The sequence below is a fragment of the Rhineura floridana genome, chromosome 1 (assembly GCF_030035675.1).
Source record: "Rhineura floridana isolate rRhiFlo1 chromosome 1, rRhiFlo1.hap2, whole genome shotgun sequence".
NCBI lineage: Eukaryota > Metazoa > Chordata > Lepidosauria > Squamata > Rhineuridae > Rhineura > Rhineura floridana.
The window spans coordinates 132,872,219-132,890,305 of NC_084480.1; the positions used below are offsets into that span (position 1 = coordinate 132,872,219).

At 42.4% G+C, this 18,087-nt stretch overlaps 1 protein-coding gene across 1 annotated transcript in view; it reads right to left on the reverse strand.

Annotated features, from left to right (window-relative positions):
* The window catches only part of GRIN3A (glutamate ionotropic receptor NMDA type subunit 3A), a 193,596-nt gene that overhangs the window by 103,797 nt on the left and 71,712 nt on the right, over positions 1 to 18,087 (reverse strand). The window lies entirely within an intron of this gene.

Genomic DNA, 18,087 nt, shown 5'->3' on the forward strand with positions numbered 1-18,087 from the left:
CAAGGTATGCCACCTAGGCTACAGAGGTTTACAAGTCAGAGCAAGTACACAGAAGGAAGACATACTCCATACATTTTATTTTGTTCAATGCTTGTGAACAACCAGAAACATTTACATTTGCAGCATAAAGTGACATCAGAAAGCTTATTAACAAGGAGAAGGCTTGCAGCCTGTTAATCCACAGTGACATGAAATTGCAATACCGACACAACAGATTTGTAATGAGCCAATGATGTAATTCTCTAGAGTGCGATAAGAAAAGCTGCAATTCAGGATGTTCATTCTCTCTCCCTCACCCCCTCCCAACACTTCTTTAAGTATCCAAACCATCTTTATCTAAGCACAAAGACAAGTTAATTAAATGGATAAGAGCAACACAATCAATGCACACCTTATAATATCAATATTTTTACTTGAGCTATAGAATGAATAAAATGTGCTGATGACCATGAATTGTCCAAGTCCAGCAACCACAGAAGAGGCCACGGCACACTTTCTAATTGTACTATTTAATAATTGGCTCAGTACTGTTTCCTCACTATGTATAAAGCTGGTAGTGTTTGTACAGTGATTTTTTCTCCGTAGGACTAGGGATGGGTGAGAAATTCAATTCAATTCACATTTCAAGCCGAATCTATCAAATGTGCACTTTCTGGAACAATATGAGAATTGAAACACAGCCATCCTTTGAAATTTGCATTTATCTGAATGTTGCAAATCAGTTCTCCAACCAAGCAATGTTTACAAAAATGCTGATATTACGGGAAAGTGTGCATAAAAATAAATATATTAGAGAAAATAACATCCAAATGTGCATTCTGTTACAAGAAATTGCTTGCAGAAATGTGTGCATTAGTTAAAACTGCCTACAAAATGTATTTATTAAGAGAAATTCGCACTAAAATGCTGAAGAATTTTCGTGAGGATTTTTTTTTAAAAAATCACGAATTGCTGCAGAAACCAAATTTAAGACTGGAAAATGAGAAACTGTGAGGACTCAAATTGACAAATCTTTCCATCCCTACTTAGGACCCTTCCACACAGTGGTTATTGTGGAGCTGATGTTGTCCATGCATACAAGCTTTGCGGAGTCCATACAATGTTGTCCTCATCAAAGTGTTGCTTTTTATATTATTTAAAAATGTTATTCATATTTAGCATAAAAAATCTGGTAAGTAAATAAAAATGCACCAGCAGTATATCTGGATTAAAGGGTAGGGGAGAAATATGGAATGTTATTTTGAAGACGGCAGCATCACGTGGATACTGCAAAAATCTCATGTGTATGAGCAGCACCAAATCCACAATAAGACACTGTGTGGAAGAGCCCTTAATAATCTAGAATATATTGGCGCAATTATGATCAGTTTGGTTTGCTTAGATCATATACCTATGCTGCTTAAAAAACCCCCCCAACTTCAGATAATTTAATATATTTTGAAAGAGCTAAAAATGTACGTTGATAAATGTCTTAATGTAAACATGTGCCTTCTGGGTGTTAGGGAAACATATTTTAAAAAAGAATCTGACAGTGTCCTGTTAGGGATGGTGCTCTGGGAAAAATGTCCTCTGAGCCCCCCCATCCCCATTTACCACCCTGGTGATCCCTCCATATGGGTTTTCCAGGTGGTGGGGGAACAGCAGGCAGTGGAGGGTGGTGGTTTCCTCACTCTGCCTAATAGTTGGGCTAGCTCTGAAGAAGCAGCAGGTCCAGCCATCCAATATTCTTGTAGACTGGTGCTGAGAAGACAAACATTGGGTTAGGTGGCTGCAGCCCCCACATCTTCATTTCCCCAGAATGTCTCTGCATTCTGACCTAGATTCTCAGAGGGGTAGTACACTGGGGGCAGAGGGCAGCCTCAATTGGGTATATTGCATCTGCCTAACCCAGCATGTCTTTTCTCAGCTCCGGGTCCTAAATCTGCCTGACCATGCTGTGTGCTGTGATGCCAGGCCTCTGTCTTACATAGTCTACAAAGGATGTAAGTATGTCACCATAAGAAAAGGAGCTGTCACAGGCAGGAAATGAGGATCAGAAGAGAAAGGAACAGGAAGTTGCAACTAGTATAGATGACTGTGTATGCTTGTTCAACACGGTCCATGGTATTTATTTGAAGCAACATTTAAAACAATCTTATGCAAGTCTATTCAACAGTAAGTAACACTCTTACTTGTGATATATTTGACACATGTCCAGATACAGGAGATGGAAGATGGCTTCCAAACATCCCTGAAAAGCCTCAGAAATTATTTTTGTCCCAAAATACTGAGTCTGAAATAAATATATCTGGGGGTTTTGGGGGTGGGGTGGAGAGGCAGTAAGTTAGTACTATACTTCGACTCAGTCAGTTAACACTGATAAAGAGATCAAGGCACACAACATATAGCGTTGAAGATCAACATTACATTGACTGCAATGTTAGATTTTGTGCATTCCATGGAAATAAACTGAAGCACAAATGACAAGCATTGAATTTGCTGATCGACCCCTTGAAGATAAATAAACATGTAAATCTAGAATTGGGAGACTAAAGCTAAATCAGTTAGCAAAGGTATTTATGCTGCTTCTGTGGTGGTAGCTACACTTGTAAGAAAGCAGGACCCTCAAAAGGAAATGAATTTCAATTTATTACTGAAATGGATTATGTTTGAATGCATTTATTTATATATACTGCCCTCTTGCAAAACAGTAGGGTGGTGTACAGCAACATTAAAAACATTTAAAAGCAATACAAAACAATCATTAAAATGATTGGCTACTAGAGATGGGGGAGAAATTAAATTCAGTTTACATTTAATGCTGAATGCACTTTCTAAAACAATATGAGAACCGAAACACAGCTATCCTTCAAAATTTGCACTTATACAAATTTTGCAATGCAGTTCTCCATCCAAAGAATGTTCACAAAAATGCATATATTAGGGGAAGTGTGCATAAAAATATATTTGTGAGAATAACATATAAAATGCATTTTATTAGGAGAAATTATTTGCAAAAATGTGTACATTTGTCAAAACTGCATATTAAAATGTGTTTATTTGCAGAAATTCACACTAAAATGAAGAATTTTCATGATTTTAAGTTTGGAAAAATGAGAAACTTGAAATAACCAAAATTGACAGATCCTTCTCTCCGTACTAGCTACTCAAGAGACATTTTAAACAACTGCATAGGCCTATTGGTATAAAGAAAATTCTTTAAGAGATGCCTGAAAGTCATAAGCAATGTTGTCTACCAGATCTCTGCTGGAAGAGTCTTCCACAGCATGGGACATGCAACACTACATGACTGACGTTTGGTTGTGGCCAGTTGGGCCTCTGTAACATGGGGGACAACTAACAGAACTCCTCTGGATGATCTCATTGTTCTAGACTGGGATAGAATAGCTCAGGTAGTCCTTAAGCTATCCTGGACCCAAGCTGTTCAAGTCTTTATGTATCAACACAAGAGCCTTGAACCTGACCTGGAAGGATATTGAAAGCCACTGCAAATGTTTTAGCAGAGATGTCACATGCTTTTGGCTGTCTGCCCCGACCAGTGGTTTAGCCATTGCATTCTGCACCAGCTGGAGCATCCAGACCAGGCCCAAGGGCAGCCCCAGCTAGAATGCATTACAATAATCCAGTCTTGAGGTTACCAGTGCATGGACTGCAGTGGCCAAGTTTATCCTGACCCAGATCCAGCTGCTACGGAGAAGTAGAGTTGCGGGTCATCAGCATACTGATTGCACTGTGCTCCAAAACTCCTAATCAAAGCCGGCACCAGCAGTGCCGGTGCCAGGCTATTTTGCGCCCTAGGCAAGGCTAACTACTTGCACCCCCCCAAAAAAATTGCTAACTTCAATGTTCAAAAACAGATGTCTTGTAGAAAAAATGAAAAGCACAAAACTTGAAAATGCTAAATTTATTTTAGTTGCATTTTTTCCAAGGGTTAAAAAAACTAATCTGTATCAAACTGTGCCCCTCAAAGATCAGCACTGCGCCCCTTTGAGGTCTGTGCCCTAGGCGGCTGCCTAGTTGGCCTAATGATAGCACTGGCCCTGGGCAGCAGGTACGAGGGGGCCCTCAGGCACTAACAGTCCCCCATACAGCCGGCGCGGGCTTAAATAGGCCCAACGGCCCCACCTCCCATGTTGTCACATCAGCATGCTAGTATGCTGTGTGTGCACATTTTCTTACTTACTGACATGGCAACATGGGAGGTGGGGGGGCTGGGCCTATTTAAACCCGTGCCGACTGCATCAGGTATGTGTATGTTTGTCCGGGAGGGCGGAGCTCCCGCTCTGCGCCAGCATCGGGTCGCAGGGTGTGATTTGCAGCACACAGCAACCCCTTACCCCAGGTGGCAAATCACACCCCATGGCCCAATACTGGAGTGGATCATGGGGCTCCACCCTCCCATCCCCAGCCTGTAGATTTAGGCAGGGTCCCTTCTGTGCCCCAAGGACCTTCAGTCCCATGCCTGTCTGGCTGCCCGCTGATGCTAGGCCTGCTCCTAATGTCCACTCCCAATAGCGTCATATAGATGTTAAGTAGCATTGGAGATGAAATAGTGCTTCACAGAACCCCATAGTGCAGATGCCAGGGAGTCAAAGAGCACTCCCCCAATGCTACTCTGTGGACTCAACCTCACAGGTAGGAATGGAACCAATGTAGTACAAGGCCTTTGATACCCACCCCACTCAGTTAATCTAGGAGGATACCATGATCAATAGATAGATAGATAGATAGATAGATAGATAGATAGATAGATAGATAGATAGATAGATAGATAGATAGATAGATAGATAGATAGATAGATAGATAGATAGATAGATAGATAGATAGATAGATAGATAGATAGATTATTACGACCATATGGTCAGCAAAACCATGATCAATGGTATCAAGAGCTGCTGAGAGATTTGGTAATAGGGTCACACTCACCCTCTTCCTCTCCTGATACAGGGCAGCCAAGGCTGATTCATTTCCAAAACCAGGCCTACACCCATACTGAAGTGAAATTAATAGGTACTGAAATGCTACTAATAAATTCCTATTGAAACGCTGATTGATGTTGCTGTTATTTGTTGCTGTTCCCATATTGTGAGCTGCTTTGAACACATTCTCTTGCATCTCAACATACTGCACTCGATTGCATAAACACATTAAACACCATCTAAACAAAGTCTAATTATTTCTTATCTCTCTTTTATAATGTTATTTATTTTCCTGACAGCTGGATAATATGAAGAGGATTTAGTTCTATTAGTCACTTTACAAAACGAAAATTGAAGCATAGTTCCATTTCAGCGCTTGGGGATCTGGCTCAGAAAGCATACGCCTCCTTTAACTGTAATTTAACCCACAAGCCACTGGAGTGCTTCCATATTAATAGGCATAGGATCAAACTCATTATTCTGATTTACTGATAATGTTAAGCCTGCATGATGTATAGCGCCATTTAGTTTCTTAGATGGGAATACTTCTAGAGCATGTTTGCTCCTTCTTGTCTAATGGCTTCGGGTTTCTCAGACGGTAGTCACATCATTGTAGTAACAACTTTTATTCCAGTTAACAAGCAAGGGCTTATATTTTTACCTTGGTCAGCTACCTTACCATGCTGGAGAAATTAACACAATTTGTTGCCTCCATGTGATGCGGCATGAGTCATCTTCAGTTACAGAACTTAACTACTTAACCATATTTGTGTTTTTAAATTGCCAAGACCTGCCTTGGGACTATATGGTGAAGGACAGGTATGAACAACAAAACACTTTTATTTTCTATCCCACTTTTTAATTCAGAAGAAGCCACAGATATATTAAAATTGCCCAAACCATTCATTCAAAACCACCCACATATTACCGTTCTCTTTCAGAAGGGGCTCTTCCTAAGATGCGTGGAATTTTTGGCTTTCTTTAGCAACAGTGTAAAGGCTGCAAGGAGAAACAGTGTTGTCCCATCCCCCACATAGTATTGGATATTCATGCGGTGAGGCTCAGATATCTGTAAACTTTCAACCAAAAGCTATGTTTCTCTCTACACTCCTTGTGCCCCCAATAGTTTGTGCATCCAGCCTTGTAAAGTTCAGTGCCAATTTTGCCCCGCCTACTGACAGCGTAAAGACTGCAAGGAGAAATAGTGTCTACCTCTGCAGGTGAAATTGACAAGGTGAAATTGACAGAGTTTGACATTTCTTGTCAGTTTCATCAATGAAGGGCTTCTCCCCCTCAAGCTTGTCCCCTCAAGACTTCCATATAGTCTGTCCTCTCTTCTTCACCATAAGATTCTTTCTTTCTTTCTTTCTTTCTTTCTTTCTTTCTTTCTTTCTTTCTTTCTTTCTTTCTTTCTTTCTTTCTTTCTTTCTTTCTTTCTTTCTTTCTTTCTTTCTTATTTATATCCCACCCTTCCCAGCAGGATCCCAGGGCAGCAAGATGTGGAAGTCTCATGTCAGTTGGGAAGCACATGTTGCAATGGTGGCTGATGCCCATTGGGACTGGTACAGCCGAAGACAGAGAGGCCAACAGCGGGTATAGCCAGAATCAATGACAGGCAGAGCCAACGAATGCCAGTTTTGCCCCATCCTCATCCCTGCAGAATTCTACAACGGCAACCTGAACTAAGGAGGAGGAAGCTGACACTGCTACCCCTTAGACTGGCAGGCCAGTGGAGGCTGGTTGAGAGCGGACTGAGGTTGGTGGGCAGTGCTCCTTTTGCCCTAATAGGCCAGGCTCCACTGGGCTATTTTGGAGTTTCTTCACCCCCTCTCTATAGTCTTTGCAACAGTAGAAAGGACATAGAGACTTGCAATATGATGGCCAAGATCCAGATGGAAAGTACTATTGCGCACATCCCAATCTCTGAGCAGTGCAAGTCTTCCGGGGTGCCGGTTCTTACCCAGGCTTTGATTTCCTTGGAATGAAGGTCAGCAGAGACTGTGGTGTCTTTTAGCATATATGGTTTTTATTTATACATATGTACAACCTGAGCATAATATGGAGGGGTTCACAGCATTAACCAGTCCATCAGGTCTTGCTCCCCAAAGCCTATAGATTTGGGGGTTCAGGCACAGAGAATAAGCAAAGCCTCTCTGTCTGCTTTTGGCTCCCAGCCTTTCCTCATACTAACTCTGGCACAGACTCACAAACTTCTTCCTTGTTGGCGGGGAAGCCTTTCTCCAGAAAGGGTTCTTATGGCCCATATTGCTCTCCTGGCAGATCCTTACACACTTTAACAGGGGCACTGGACAGACTTGGCTGAATCCATTAACTTATGAATGGAACTAGTCTGACTAGAGCAGGTTTCTTCCTTTGCAGATCCCAAATCAGACGCTGGAAAGGAGTTTCATAGAAATCCTCTATCTCAGCCCCCAAATCCCATAATAATACTGTGATGTATGGAATCCCTCCACTTCATTTTATTTATTCCTTTATGCAATTTATGGGCCACCTGATAAGCCAAATTCTCTGTGTGGTATATAGCGATTAACAGTGCAGTCCTAACCATGTCTACTCAGAAGTTTAAGTCCTGTTGAATTCAGTGGGCCTTGTTCCACGGTAAGTGGGGTTAGAGTGCAGCCTTACAGAAGCACGTTTACAATCAAACAAGAAGATGGTTACAATCAAACAAGGCCATTATAAAATCATGACTCTCTTTAAAATAGAGAACATAGGAAAAGGAACTGTAAAATGTAAAGATAAGGGCAGAGCACAGTCCCTGGAACATCTCTCCACTCAGGGAGTGAGTGATTGCCAGTTCCAGACTGTCACTATTTTGCAGGTATAATTTAATTGTATACTGACAAATTTAGGATGTGCAGTTGGTGTTTTTGTGCAACAAACCTACTCCCCTCCCTTTGTGTAGTAAGAAAAGGAGGGCTTATCCAAACGGAGCGGGATAATCCACGGTTTCCATATTTGGTTTGTCATCTGATAGTCCCCACTTTGCCTTTTAGTTCACTCTTTCCCAATTAAAAAAAAATACTTTTTTGCACCCGCACCCGCAGCGGTAAGACCCCTACATTCTTTTCGCTTTTTCCAAGCTCCACCTCTAAAACCTCCCCCATCAACCAATTGGTCAGCAAAAAAATGACGTATGCTCCTCTCCCCCTTTGCAACGAAGCACAATATGGCTGTAAAGGAGTTCTCGCCTCGGAAGGAAAGGCTGCTAGTCGGTTTCACACCTGCCTTGTTTGTATTTGTGATATTACGCTTAAATGAATGTATGCTTTTCTGCCTTTATTGATATTTAAGGAGATACGCACGCTGGCAATTGCACTTATTTCTCCAAAAAAGCAAGAAACGTGTCACCCCCCTCCTCCCTTTCCTTCCCACTGAGAATGAAATTGACAAAGCTTTCAGGAGCAGGCTTGAAACTGACCAGAAGCCCTTTTCTTGTTTGTATTTGCGATATTACACTTAAACCAATGTATGCTTTTCTGATTTGAAGCAAAACCCCCAGCAAGTAGAATGAAATTGACAAAGCTTTTGGAGGCAGGCTGAAACCAACCATCCTCCCTTTCTCGCCTGCTGTGCATTGCAGATCTCACCCAGAGCGGCCGCCCAGTTTGCAGGCTGGCAAAAAATTACATGCATCTGCACAGTAGTTGCAGACTCCCCCAACACCCCACCATTGCGATGATTAGTTCAATTTTCCCGGGCTTATTCTCACACATGTGCAAAAGTGCAGATACGTGATTGGCTGGAATGAGGAGAAGGGGCAAGGGGAAACGCCCAAGAACCACCCATCAGCTGTAAAGTCAGCGGTATTGCATCCTAACTCCTGAAGGCACAGCAGATGATTCCCAATTTTAAACAGCAAATCGCATTTTTGCCGGTATTGCAAGGAGCAGATTTAACCAGCGAAAATGCATAACAGCGCGAGACGTCATTTGGACGACCAATAAATAATGAACACACATAGCGGGCGTGTCACACATTTTGCAGTCATCTGGATGAGCCCGGAAAATGCCCTGGAAAGTGTGGGATAGTAGTGACATAAGTCAACGTCATATAACTTCAGCCTAACACTAACATAGTATAGCCTCCATGCAAATTTTGTACAAACAAATTAGGATGAATGCTCAAATAAACAGGTCATCTAGTGGAACCATAATATAACATCATGAAGGTGCCACAGGAAAGTGGAAATAAATAATGGAAACATAGTGCAAACATTTATAAGGAATCATTTATGACAGACCAAACCTTTGTACTATGTGGAGTCTCTGAAGTGACAGATGTAAGCATGGATATATTCTCTCAGTCCAAGGATTTGTTTGGCTGCTGGGATGCTTTGATATTTGATGGACTGTGCTGCAGGAGTTCTCATCAGATGTAGGGTCTTGTCCCAGATTCATTCAAAGCATAACTTTCCACTTCACGCACATTGTAAAAACCTCTTTTTGAAGTTGCAGTGTTTTCCTTGTTTGCTCCAGTTGGCATGCCAGTGCATCTCAATTTCTAAGACAAGAAAGAGGTTTCACAAAGGCTTTGCCTAAGGGATCGTGGCCCAGTGTAGACAAGTGTATGGATGAATAGCAGCATTCGCATCTGCTTATTTTTGGAGCTGTTCCACACATACACCTGTATGGCAGCTGAATATGAGATTGTGTGTGTGCGCGTTTAAGGAAGCTAGATTTCAGAGTTAACATCTGAAATATTCATGACAGGAGCTTTTGGAAGAGAAGCCAATTTAGATAGTCTTAATAAGATCCTTGCAGCAAAAGCATCTTGGCAACCGGCCAGGCACCACAAATAAACAGATATCCACTGTTGATTAATAAAATAAATAAAATGTTAATCACCCTCTCTTTTTATTAATTTAAGGTTTGTCTGGATATGTCTTGAAAATGATTCTCTTTGGAGCAGATTGTGATCATGCCCTGCAGGGTTGCTGAGCATTTTGAAAAGCTACATACGAGCACCCCAGCCTAATACGTATGAATATTTTAAGCGTTTGTACAAGGTCAGAGAGGCTGTAAAAAATAATATGAACAGTCAGCCATTTTAGGAAAGAATAGTCTATTATTTATTCCCATTTCTTGTTACAAATGAGGGTAAATAATGTGGCTTCGGAAACGTGCAAGTGTTCTCAGTTAAAGGGCATTTAAAGGGAGCAGAAAAAATGGAATCTAGTCCAGGCTATTTTAAGTCATAAAAATTAGAACAGTGGTGGTTCCATTGAAGCATGGCATGATGTCAAAGGGAAATGGGAATACTATACAAAGGGGCTTCAAAATTATATATACTGCAGCCTATTTTCTACTGTCTGTGTTACTGAACCCACACTACAGAGTACAGATTCTCAGCAGACATTAAGTTTGTTTGACAAGGTTTGTTTTCCTCACTAACCATCATTAGGCTTAGTATCTGAGTACCTAAATCATAATTAATGACTGACCACAAAACAAGAGGCAAAACCATGGTATGAAATGGTTTCTGTTAATTATGGTTAAACTGTACAACTCTGCCAAACAAACCACAATCAAGGCAGTCTTCCCATCTTTCTGCTTGGAAGTTGGATGACCCATGGGACTGAAAGTATGGATTATCAAATATTGCAATAAATCAATATTGTAGTCAATGAATAAACTGTCAGTCAGGTCTCACTTGTGTCCAGTTACACATTCTTTCAGGGACAGGACTTGGCAAACAGAACAAATGGGTTTACTGGATGCTTAGGGTCTTATGGTGCAATCCAACTCATATTTATGCTGGGCTGAGGGTAGTTGGATGTGGCAGACCCCTGGCTGAGCCAGCAGGGTCTTGGCTCCACCAGGCTCTGCTAGAAGCCCCTTGCCCCAGCTCAGCTGTGGCAGAGCCAGGGGTCTGCTGGGAAAGTCCAGCCAGGTGGAAGAAGTGCCAGCAGAAGCTGGCATAAGGTCAGAAAAAGGGGCATTCTGGGGCATGTTGGAGGAGGGGGTGAGGGGGGACTTATGCAACATCCAACTCCCATTCAGAGCACTCCTGCTGATCCCAATCCAGGCCAAAGTTACACTGAGAAAAAGGTCGGTCAAAGAAAATAATTATAATGGAAGTCAATGGGGAACACTTGCTTTCTGGTAGGGGTATTTGTGAGAGCTGGCTTCCCACCCCCCCATTCATGCCCAGCTGAGCCGACGTTCCACCAGCCTGGCAGCTCCTAAATGGCAAATGGATGCAGAGCTTCCTGCTGGTTCCTCCTTCACTGACACCCCTTCCACCAGCTTCCCCTGAGTTTTTCCTGCTTTTCTGAACATCTCACAGATTGAATAAGTAAGCTTTCAGTCTTTTTCTGTCTTGTGTGTAGGAGTCAGACAGGTTTAAATTTTGAAGAGGGCAGTGTTTTGCAAACTTCCCAATATGAAGCTTTAATCCAGTACTTGCTTTTCCAGAGTAAACATACCTAGAGTAAATCCCACTGAATTCAATAGGACTTCTTTTTGAGTAGACATGGTTATGATTGTGTTGTAAATTGATCGGACTTTTGAGAGAACATAGGAAAGAATTGTGTTTGTGTGGTATATCTTTCTGTCTCCCTTCAATCCTATCTTTAAAACAATTAGGCAGGGCTTACTTAGGTATCACTGTTTTAATTATGTAGGAAACTAATACCGATTTTTTTTTAATGTTCTGCAATGATCAACTGGTTTTGACAAACTATTATATGGTGTGTATATATATTTACATCTCCAGTGTGTGTGTGTGTGTGTGTGTGTGTGTGTGTGTGTGTGTGTGTGTGTATGGGAATCTTTCCAACAACGCTGTGAGGTAGGGTTGCAGTCTGGAAACCAAGGCAGCTCACAATAAGAAATAAATCCTTTTAACCAATAACCATAAAAACAAGTATAAACAGTTGCAAAACAGCATAAAGTGGCATGATTCTGAATTTTGGCTTGGGTGAATGAAGTTGCTTATCACTTGAGGTTGCAGTTCTGCTCCTGTTTGAGTAGGCCCCACTGAATACATTGGGACTTGCTTCTGAATAAATAAACATAGGATTGCACTATAAATACATTTACAGGTTGCATAAATAATAAACATATTTGATAGTCATGCTTATACAAATATTTCTTCCTTTTTCATATTTTTGGTTTTTGGTTAGGAATCCTGACTGGTTGTGGGATGTTTAGTTTTCTGCCTTACACGTAGGAATCTTGTTGTGGTTGGTATGGTATTGCATTTAAGAAATCATCACTGTCTTTGTTTTTCCTATTTGCATTTCATTTACCTTTATCCTTACTCCCTTTCATCCATAGGAGCAACAACAGTGGTTCCATGGGCTCAGTTCAACCATCTTAAACCCACTGATGATGCACCTTGTTTGTTTCTTGTCCAACAGTGGTAAAAGACAGTTCACATACTGGGCAGTGTGGCTGCAACTGTTGTTGTTCCCAAGCTGCTGCATATGAAGGTAGATCAAATCATGTGTGCTTTCTTTCTGTCAATTATATTCATTGGAATTGGGGTGGCTGATGAAGTGAGTTTATAGCAGCCCACAGGGTAGACAGAAAAGGGTAAGAATCTTCTTACTCATTACTCAGACCTCTTTCTGAAGTGAAGGGTGAAATCTGTAAAGAAATTTGGATGCTAAAAGGCAGGAGCAGGGCATTCCAGGCATTGGGTTGCCAACCCTACTTGGATCTGGATATCTTTGCAGAGGATCCCTAGTCAAACTTTACCAACAACATAATCCAAACCATATCTACTGAGAAGTAAGTCTTATTGAGTTCTATGGGGCCTAGTCCCTTAGTAAGTGTGTTTAGAATTGCAGTTCTTCGGGGGCATCCATCTTTACTCTTGAGTGCCCCCATCTAACATCTCCACAACACTCTGCTCCTTTCTTCCTACAATGGCCTTCTGGTGACTGGCCTGGCCTGAGGGCACTTAAACTCTTTTTGCCAGAAGCGAATTGGCTAAATGTTCCCTACCCAGGCTCCATCTTTTAGCTAAGATTTCTATCTTAATTTCCAATCAGATAAATCTTTTTGTATGAATTGTATGCACCAAGCAACTGTGATTGATGCTTAATGTATCATGCTTAATGACATCACTTGGACCCACCCCATGACATCACTTGGACCCACCCTGTGATGTCACTTGGACCTGTCCCGTGACATCACTCGGGCCCTCCCCCAAAATCTCAGGCTTTGGGATGCTACTGACCTGGCAACCCTTGAGCCCTATACCCTATAGAGCACTGAAGCGTTGACCCTACAAGGAACAAACACAACAGCACACAAGGTGTTGCAAAGTATCAGGAAAGGTGTGGGGCACCAGAACAAAGCATGAGGTTAGTTTAATAATAATAAAAAGTATCGCAGCTATGGCGAATCCCAAAAGCCAATAAGAAGGCTTCAGAGCTGGAACTTTCAAAGTTGGTCCTGCATTCCCACAGCTGAAATGAGATTCCAAATTAGCAGGCCTCATTCACTGACTAGTAATAACACAGGTGCTTCACTCGCATGACATCATTCCTTTTGGTGGGAACAGACCTCATCCCAGAGACAAGATTTTACCCAGAAGTCTTTAGAAAGGAACCATTTTCTTAGGCACCCCCCCTTTTGTTGACAGATGGCCAGGCTTACCTCATTGCATTTGGTTAATGCCTGCCTGTATTCACCCACTGCAAAGAGGAGGAAATGAGCAGTCCCAAGTGTTTAAGAACAGAGAGCGAGAGCAACTTGCTGCAACCCCCCTACAGAACTATGAGTGAAAACCTGATAATTTGGAATGAGCAAATCAAAAGCAGTTCAGAACGATACCGGCTGATAACTAGGAGGCCCATCGTAATTCAATATTCCTAAAAGCTTCATCTGTAAAATGTGATTAATAATGACCTATCTGTGTCTTATCATTTTCAAGTTGAATAAGACTGACATTTTGCAAACATGCTCTGAGGATTCCTCCTGCACACGTTGCCAAGCCTTAACAAGTCTCAGGCATACCTGGACATTGGGACACAGCCCAACCTATTGGCCATTCGCTATGCATCTACATAGGACCATGGGAAGCTGCCTTACACTGTGTCAGACCAGTGGTCCATCTGTTTCCATATGGCTAAGATTGATGGGCAGGGGCTCTCCAGGGGTTCAGACTAGGGACGTTATCAGCCCTACCTGGAGGTAGATGCCAGGTATTGAATATGGGGGCCTTCTGCATGCAAAGCAGGTGCTCTCCCAATGAGTCAGAGCACTTGCAACAATTCTTGATATGGTGCTACACAGTCAGATTGCTGACAGCTGAAGATTCTTTTAAAATGTCCTTGTAGTGGTTAGAGTGTTGGACTACGACCTGGCAGACCAGGGTCCAAATCCCCACACAGCCATGAAGCTCACTGGGTGACCTTGGGCCAGTCACTGCCTCTCAGCCTCAAAGGAAGGCAATGGAAAACCCCCTCTGAATACCGCTTACCATGGAAACCCTATTCATAGCATCACCATAAGTTGGGATTGAAGGCAGTCCATTTTCCATTTTTTTCTTTCCAAAACATCCCTATACTGCTGTTCACCCCAGATTTCTCAGTGGTTTCCAAATATAAAAAGACGCAGCACAACAATAATGCCATACAACAATAACAAAACAGCAGTCATACCTAAAGAACCAGCAAAGTAATATGGATGGGCCATAGCTCAGTGGTAGAGCATTTGCTTGGCAAGCTAAAGGTCCCGGCTTCAATCCCTGGCATCCCCAGGTGGGAGTGTCCCCCATCTGAAGCCCAGGAGAGCTGCTGCTACTCGGTGTTGACAATACTGAACGCTATGGACCAATGAGCTGACTCAGTATGTTCCTGTGATGCATCGGACATAGTAATCGTTTCTCAACAACAACAAGAGAAAAAAAAGATAGCCATGACCAATGAACTACAGTTGCCAGGTCCATGGCCTGAGACTGATCCTGTATCTTTAAGAGAAGAGGTCAGCCAAGAGCAGGTGGTCTTGCAACTCTGTAATGGGAAAAAACCACAAGGTGGAATACTCCCTCCCCCATCCACAACTTTTAAAGATACAGAGGACCTCTTGGAGGCTGGTCCTGGCAACCAAGACTTCTTCTATATCTTTAAATGTTGTGCAGGGGGGAGGGAGAATTCCACCTTGTGGTTTTTCCCATTACAGAGTTGCAAAACACCTGCACTTGGCCGACCTCCTCTTCTCCTAAAGATACAGGATCAGTCTCCGGCCATGGACCTGGCAACCCTACAATGAACTGATATGACTGCTCTGAATAGTAACATGCAGTGTTGATAGATTGCTACTGTCCCAGAGCTGCCTGATCATTAAACTAGATGCTGCCAGCAGGCCCCAACAGCCCTAACAGTCTGTCTGGGGTTTGCTGGGGCTTGGCTGGGGTCTACAAGGTAGAGAGAGTGTTAAGTCACATGATGTGATGCAGGCAGCACCAAGTTTCCTTTTCCTGCAACAAATGTAATTATTTTCTGTGATTGTAACAATAAGCAGCTGAGTAGTTCTACCTGTGTAATACTTTGCAAACAATGGGTGCAATATCCCTGGGTGCATAAATAGCTTTAGCATTCTCTTTCTCTGGACCATCAGATGGCAATCCATATTCACTTTGCAAAGAAGCATCATTCAGCACTGCATCCCTCTGCTAATTGCTAGGACACACCTTGCTGGGCACTCAGGTCTCCCACACCTTGAGGCATTCTGTTTGGCATCTTAGCAGCCCACAAACTTTCAATGCCACTGAAATCTCTGTAGAAAGAGAATAATCTCATCACAGTTTTGAAACCTGGAATTCTTATTCCCTAGGGCTTTCTGAATTGCATTGTGATACTCCTTTATCCATCCATCCATCCATTATTTGATTTATATCCCGCCCAGCAGGAGCACAGGGCTTTATTCACTACAGATTGCTGATGGGAGGAAAAGTTGAATGACCAGCCCTTTAGGAGGGCTGGAACAAAAGAGCACCGGGAACATATAGCAAAGGCAGTAGATTAACACCCAAAATGTTATGCCCTGCCTATCCCTTTTTGTGCTCTTGTTTCTCTACCTCAGGGCTGCTTCACATACAGTAAATATGGGAAACTTTTGTTCTGCAAAGAGCTCTTTCACACATTGCTGGATTTTAAAGGTATGCTAAAGATGTTTTCACTGAACACAGTGATGGCCCTCCAGATGTTGTTGGACTCCAACCACTGGCCATGCTGGCCGGGGCTGATGGGAGTTGGGAGTCCAACAACATTTGCAACTAATAAGTGTCTGCAAACATGTTTAAATCACAATTCTCAGGGATCCAGCATTGGCCAAGGCTTCAAGTTGACCGTACACTCTATCGCAAATCTGGATTTGCTGCCGTATAACGTGTGATCAGTCCTGGATAAACTTGGAGAAGTGCTGCTTGTTGCTCATCAATGGAACATGGTTGGTTGGCAGGAGCCTCATCCTCCCCCTCCCCCACAGATTTCTCTTCTGGAGGTTGTTTCATGAGATATAAATGAGAAGGTTTGGACCATCAAAGGGATCTTCTGTTGTCTCCTTTTCTACCGCAAAGGAGCTGGCCAGGCATATTAGTGAGTGCATCCTTCTGCACTGCATCTAGCCAAAATATTAGGTCAGAAAAAATAATAACAGTATGTTTGCAGTGGAGGCTGCTCCATTTGGGCAAATGGAGCACTGCTCCACCAACCTCAATCTGCTACCAGCCAGCCCCAACCTGCCTGCCCTCTTATTTACAACCATCCCAGGGGATCATAGAATCATAGAATCGTTGGAAGTAGCATTGCCAGGTCAGAAGAATCTCAAACCCTGAGATTTCAGGGGCAACCCCTAATTATATCATGGGGCAGGCCCAAGTTATGTCATAGGGCAGGACCAAGTGATGTCATTAAGCATGATACATTAAGCATCAACCACAGTTGCTTGGAGCATATAATTCAAACAAAAACATTAATTAAGATAGAAATCTTAGCTAAAAGATGGAGCCTGGGTAGGGAACATTTAATCTAGCCTACTTGCTTTTGGCAAGAAGGGTTTAAGTGCCCTCAGTCACCAGGCCAGTCACCGGAAGGCCATTGTAGCAAGAAAGGACCCTAGTGTTGTGGAGATGTTAGATAGGAGTACTCAGGAGTAAAGATGGATGCCCCTGAAGGCTGCAATTCTAAACACACTTACTAAGGGACTAAGATGCATAGAACTCAACAGGATTTACTTCTCAGGAGATATAGTTTGGATTGTGCTGTTGATAAAGCTTGACTAGGGATCCTCTGCAAAGATATCCAGATCCAAGTAGGGTTGGCAACCCAATGCCTGGAATGCCCTGCCCCTACCTTTTAGCATCCAAATTTCCCACTTTTAGGAACAAAGGAATCTGCCTTATACTGATTCAGGCCATTTGGTACCATCTAGCTCAGTAGTGATGACATGGACTAGCATTGGCTCTCCAGGATTCCAGGCAATAGTCTTTTCCAGAAATGGAATTTTGGACCTTTGCATGCAAAGCATATGCCCTACCACTGAGCTGCAGCCCTGCCCCTGTTTAAAAGAGTATCTTTTAAAATTGTTCTTTTCAATTCACTAATGAATGCACATCATACCTAGCACAGATCCACACCATTCATTTAATGCACATTCAACACACATTTGAAGCACATGAATCCCACCACAGAATCATGGGAACTGTAGTTTGTTAAGGGTGGTGAGAACTATAACTGTGAGGGGGAAACTACACTTTCCAGGATTCTTTAGGGGAAGTCACATGCTTTAAATGTGAGTTGGATGTGCTTTAAATGTATTGTGTGGATCTACTTAATAAACTTTGCCTGCATGTAAATCATTTTAATTAATTTTTCAAAATGGAAAAATTTAGTGGGTGCCCATGGGCTACTCACCATCTCTCAGCCTATCTGCCCCTCAGGATGAAAACAACAGAAGGGAACCATGACCACCCCAAGGAAGAAGGGCACACTTAAAATGTAGAGGAAATAATACTGTACAACCATAGTGTGAAATCAAATACTTATTGGGACACAGTATGAAGCAATATTTATATAAGCATGACTATCAAAGACGTTTATTATTTACACAACCTGTAAAGATATTTATAGTACAATCCTATGCATGTTTACTCAGAAGCAAGTCCCAGTGTATTCAATGGGGCTTACTCA